Consider the following 6,484-nt stretch of genomic DNA (forward strand, 5'->3'; position numbering starts at 1 on the left):
GTCTCCTGAGTTGTATTCGATGAGAAAATCACGTTCCCGAAGGGTTCATTCCGTTTGGACTCCGTTTGATATTCCTTTCTTCGAAACCCTAAAACAGGCAAAAAACAGCAATTCTGGGCTGGGCCTCCAGTTAATAGGTTAGTCCCACAAATAATATAAAAGTGGATAATAAAGCCCAATAATGTCCAAAACAGTAGATAATATAGCATGGAGCAATCAAAAATTATAGATACGTTGGAGACGTATCACCCCTCCTCTTCGGAGATACATCTTTGAAGGACTCCGGTAGTACTTTTCTTGTAGAGTTCTCCTTCATGAACCTTGTAGGATTTCGAGCGTCGAACGATGCAACGAGCCTCATTCTAGTCCTCGGGGAGCTCCCGCCTATTAAGGTAGGTCAGCAAGGGTTAGGTCCATGGAGCGATTACCGCCATGATTACATGGGCGGAAGGCGTTGGTTCTGTGCCCGAGCACCCGATGATGTCTGAATCGTGTTCGACATCTGGGGATGTGATCGGCGCCGGACTGGTGTTTCCACTCTCGTCCTGCCATACCACGGATGGCTTAAAGAGCCTTTCCACGAAGGTGTTAGGCGGGACAGGGTCGCATCTAGCACCCATTCGAGCAAGGATATCCGCTGCTTGGTTACTGTCTTGGGCCACATGATGAAACTCGAGCCCCTCGAACCGAGCTGATATTTTGAGCACAGCATTGCGGTAAGCTGCCATCTTTGGATCTTTTGCATTGAATTCTCTATTTATTTGGGATATTGCAAGATTTGAATGCCTGCGCACCTCAAGGCGTTGTATTCCCATAGAAACAGCCATCCAGAGACCATGCAGTAGTGCCTCATATTCAGCTGTGTTATTAGAGTCTGTATACATGATTTGCAATACGTAACGGACTGCGTCCCTTGTAGGGGATGTTAGGATGACACCGGCCCCCAATCCGGCTAACATTTTTGAGCCGTCGAAGTACATCACCCAGTTGGAGTATGTGCCGTACTCTTTAGGGAGTTCGGCTTCTGTCCATTCGGTGACGAAGTCGGCCAAAACCTAAGATTTAATGGATTGGCGTGGTTTATACGTTATTTCAAATGGTAGGAGCTGGATGGCCCATTTCGCAATGCGGCCGGTGGCATCTCGATTGTTTATGATGTCATTGAGTGGTACCTCGGAGGCCACCGTGATCGAGCACTCTTGAAAGTAGTGTCGCAGCTTCCGAGATGCCATGAAAACCGCATATGCTATCTTTTGATAGTGGGGGTATCGGGATTTGATGGCGTGAGAACCGCTGATACGAAATATACGGGTTTTTGGAGTGGGAATTTATGTCCCTCTTCCTCTCGTTCAACGACAAGTACTGCGGTCACCACCTAGTGAGTTGCAGATATATACAGTAGCATAGGTTCGCCGATGTTAGGTGTGACAAGGATTGGATTGTTTGCTAGCAGATTTTTATTACTTCCAACCCGGCCGTTGTCGCGTCCGTCCACTCAAAGTGGTCGGTACGTCGAAGCAGGCTATATAGCGACATCACCTTCTCTCCCGGTCTGGAGATAAAGCGGCTCAAGGCTGCCACGCACCCAGCTAGTTTTTGGACCTGTTTTAGGTCTGTTGGTATTGCCAACTCAAATAAGGCTCGGATTTTGGCTGGGTTTGCTTCGATTCCTCTATTGGAAACGATGAACCCAAGAATCTTTTCGGCCAGAACGCCGAAAACGCATTTTTCGGATTGAGTCGTATGTCATATGTTCGGAGGTTGTCGAATGTAAGTCGTAAGTCGTCTATCAATGATTCTGCATGCTTGGTTTTGATGACTACATCATCTACATACGCCTCCGCCGTCTTGCCAATTTGTTTTTGCAGGCATGTTTGGATCATGTGTTGGTAGGTGGCACCGGCGTTTTTAAGCCCGAAAGGCATAGTGTTAAAACAAAAAGGCCCGTACGAAGTGATAAATGCCATTGCAGCCTGATCGGATTCCTTCATCTTAATCTGATGGTATCCGGAGTATGCGTCGAGGAAACACGGTGAATCGTGTCCTGCAGTTGCATCAATGATCTGGTCAATGCGGGGCAGTGGGAAGGGGTCCTTAGGGCAAACTTTATTGAGGTCCTTAAAATCGACACAATGGCACCAGGATTTGTCCTTCTTTGGCACCATGACCAGGTTTGCTAGCCAATCCGGGTGTTTTATTTCTTGAATAAACCCGGGTTCAAGTAGTTTGGCTAGCTCCTCCCCCATAGCTTGTCGTTTGGGTTCGGAAAATCGTTGTAGCGTATGCTTAACTGGCTTGAACCCCTTTATTATGTTGAGGCTGTGTTCGGCCAGTCTGCGTGGGATTATTGGCATATCCGAAGGGTGCCAGGTGAAAATATCCCAATTCTCGCACAGGAATGCTCTCAGAGCGGCGTCAATCACCGGATCCAGCTGTGCTCCAATGGCTGCTGTTTTATTAGGATCCGTCGGGTGAACTTGGAATGTGACTATTTTGTCTGCCGGTTTGAAAGAGGTGGATTTAGGCCTTTTGTCAAGGATTACATCATCTCTATCCACTATAGAATGCAGAGCAGTGAGGTCCTCGGCTGCAAGGGCCTCGGATAGTGCCTTGAGGGTCAGGGATGCGGTTTTGTTTTCGGCGCAGAGTGCTATGTCCGAATCACTGGCGATAGTGATAACTCCATTGGGCCCAGGCATTTTGAGCTTCATGTACCCATAATGAGGTATGGCTTGAAAGCGTGTGAATGCATCTCGCCCCAACAGGGCCTGATATCTGCTGTTGAAAGGTGCCACTTGGAAGATTAACTCTTTGGACTTGTAGTTCTCAGGCGTGCCGAATACCACATCAAGTTTTATTTTTCCCGAACACCGAGCTTCTCGGCTGGGGATAATACCCCGAAAGGTTGTGCTGCTCGCTCGATGCGGCTCTTGTCTATTTGCTTTTTTTCAAGCGTATCCTCGTAGATGAGGTTCAATCTGCTGCCCCCGTCCATGAGCACTTTAGTAAGCCGAAAGCCATCCACAATTGGGTTTAGAACTAAAGCAGTTGGTGCTCGGACTGATCGGGCCCGTGGTTCGTCAGTGGCGTTGAAGGTTATCGCCATGTCATTCCAAGGGTTCATTGCGGCTACTTGGTTAAACTCGGCGAGGTCGTGGAGCGCCCACTTACGCCGATTACTTGAAGAAAAGGTCTCAAAGACCGTAAATACATTGAGATCATTATCCTTAGAGGAGCACTTCTCTGGGGTAGTGTTGGTGAGGATTGCCTCACCGCTCTTGGCCACCTGCCGGAGTATCCAATATGCCCAAAGGCTATGTGTTGGTTCAGAATTTGGCATCGTGTATATCTGGCAAGGCTTGTCGAGCCATCCATTAAGGACAGTTCTATGTCCTGTTAAGGGCTTAATTTTCTTGTCCGTGAAGCGATGATCAGGTGCCCCGTGAGGGTGCATCCTTTTTTCCCAGCCGGTGGGTGGCTTAAAGGCCGATGGTTCCCACCAAGTTGTTCGGGCTTTCCAGGCGCTTTCCATTGCACAATACTTCGGTACTATGTGTGCCAAATCTGCAAAGTGCAGTATGCAGCATCGGTTGAGGGCATTGAGGATCCCATCATCCATACAGTTGAGGCAGAAGACTGATATCGCATCATCGTCGCAGCAATCTTTAATCTTATTTTTAACAAGTAGGAATCTAGCCCAAAAGTGATGGACTGTTTCCTGAGGTTGTTGCCATATGTACATTAAGTCGTATATATCCGGGGGACCGGAATTTCTTGGAGAGTATTGATTGTGGTGGGCGGGTGGGTTTAAATCCAAACCCTGACCCACTGAGGAATCCGGATTTTGCAAAATTTCTGAGGTCACTAGCCCGGGATCTGGAGTGTCCTATGGGTTTTTAGGCTCAACACATGATTCTGTGTTCGGGGGAAAAATGGTCTCTTCTCGAAGACGGGTGTCCGGCTCGTAGGGCTCGGAGACCCGAACATAGTTTGTTTTCAGCATAGGAGGAGCAGTATCCTTAACTTGCTATTCCATAACGGTCACCAGGTGGGTGACAGGTGGGGATCTGCTTTCCCTCTGATCGGGTTTAAGCCCAATCAGAGCATAATCTGTTGTGACCCCTAGGGCAGCAATGCGATCTAGCAGTTTGTTTAAAGACGAGATATCTGCTGGATCCATCTTATCGATGCTTTCGGGGTTGATGCAAAGATGGTTTTTGGCAATCTGGGGGACCACTTTGGGCTTGACGGCCGGGCGGGCGCCTATGGTGAAACTGCCGATCTGGAGGATCTGCCCGGGAACTAGGGCCCTTCCAGAGGTGATCTTGCCGTCGGTGACAAGGCGAGCCATCGATCCTTCTATCGACAACATAGAGGAACTCTCAATGAAAGCACCAATGTCAGTGTCAAAACCGGCCGATCTCGGGTAGGGGGTCCCGAACTGTGCGTCTGAGGATCGAAGGTAACAGGAGGCAGGGGACAGGATGTTTACCCAGGTTCGGGCCCTCTTAATGGAGGTAATACCCTACTTCCTTCTTGCTTGACTTTGATGAGTATAGGGGTTACAAGAGTTGATCTACCTCGAGATCATAATGGCTAAACCCTAGATGTCTAGCATGTGATTGTGATTATGATTGTCTCTACGGACTAAACCCTCCGGTTTATATAGACACCGGAGGGGCCTAGCGTTGTACAGAGTCAGCTTACAGAGAAAGGAATCTTCATATCCAAATGCCAAGCTTGCTATCCACGCAAAGGAGAGTCCCATCTGGACACGGGGGAAAGCCTTCTATCTTGTATCTTCACGGCCCACTAGTCCGGCCCACATCACATAGGCCGACCATCCGAGGACCCCTTAATCCAGGACTCCCTCACCCTGTTCACCGGTGCTCGGCTCCCTTGAGCCTGGGTGGGAGAGGAAAGGGTTCCCCTTCCTGGCAACAGATCCATGGAAGCTCAGTGAGCACCAGGGCCATATCCCTCGCATCCGTGCATGCTCTATTTGAAGGAAATATGCCCTAGAGGCAATAATAAAGTTATTATTTATTTCCTTATATCATGATAAAAGTTTATTATTCATGCTAGAATTGTATTAACCAGAAACATAATACATGTGTGAATACATAGACAAACAGAGTGTCACTAGTATGCCTCTACTTGACTAGCTCGTTAATCAAAGATGGTTATGTTTCCTAACCATGGACAAAGAGTTGTCATTTGATTAACGGGAGTTGAATGATCTGATTGACATGACCCATTTCATTAGCTTAGCACCCGATCATTTAGTATGTTGCTATTGCTTTCTTCATGACTTATACATGTTCCTATGACTATGAGATTATGCAACTCCCGTGTGCCGGAGGAACACTTTGTGTGCTACCAAACGTCACAACGTAACTGGGTGATTATAAAGGTGCTCTACAAGTGTCTCCAAAGGTACATGTTGGGTTGGCGTATTTCGAGATTGGGATTTGTCACTCCGATCGTCGGAGAGGTATCTCTGGGCCCTCTCGGTACATGAGTTTATGCGTTTTGATGTACTGAAGGTTTTTCGGAGTCCCAGATGTGATCACGGACATGACGAGGAGTTTTGAAATGGTCGAGACATAAAGATTGATATATTGGAAGCCTATGTTTGGATATCGGAAGTGTTCCGGGTGAAATCGGGATTTTACCGGAGTACCGGGAGGTTACCGGAACCCCCCGGGAGGTATATGGGCCTTAGTGGGCCTTAGTGAAAGAGAGGAGAGGTGGCCAGAGATGGGCCGCGCGCCTCTCCCCCCCTTGGTCCGAATAGGACAAGGAGAGGGGGCCGGCCCCCCTTCCTACTCTCTCTCCTCTTTCCCCCCCTCCACGAATCCTATTCCAACTAGGAAAGGGGGGGAGTCCTACTCCCGGAGGGAGTAGGACTCCTCCTGGCGCGCCTCCTCTTGGCCGGCCAGCCCCCCCCCCTTTTGAGCCTTTATATATGGAGGCAGGGGCACCCCCTAGAGACACAAGTTGATCCACGTGATCATATTCTTAGCCGTGTGCGGTGCCCCCTTCCACCATAGTCCTCGATAATATTGTAGCAGTGCTTAGGCGAAGCCCTACGACATTAGTACATCAAGATCGTCACCACGCCGTCGTGCTGACGGAACTCTTCCCCATCAAAATCCGTTGAGATGACGCCTTATGAACTATGGTTTGGAAAGAAACCAAAGTTGTCGTTTCTGAAAGTTTGGGGCTGCGATGCTTATGTGAAAAAGCTTCAACCTGATAAGCTTGAAGCCAAATCGGAGAAATGTGTCTTCATAGGATATCCAAAGGAGACTATTGGATACACCTTCTATCACAGATCCAAAGGCAAGACTTTTGTTGCTAAGTTCGGAAACTTTCTGGAGAAGGAGTTTCTCTCGAAAGAAGTGAGTGGGAGGAAAGTAGAACTTGACGAGGTAACTGTACCTGCTCCCTTGTTGGAGAGTAATGCATCACAGAAACCTGT

This window comes from Triticum urartu, chromosome 7 (genome assembly GCF_003073215.2).
Source record: "Triticum urartu cultivar G1812 chromosome 7, Tu2.1, whole genome shotgun sequence".
Lineage (NCBI taxonomy): Eukaryota > Viridiplantae > Streptophyta > Magnoliopsida > Poales > Poaceae > Triticum > Triticum urartu.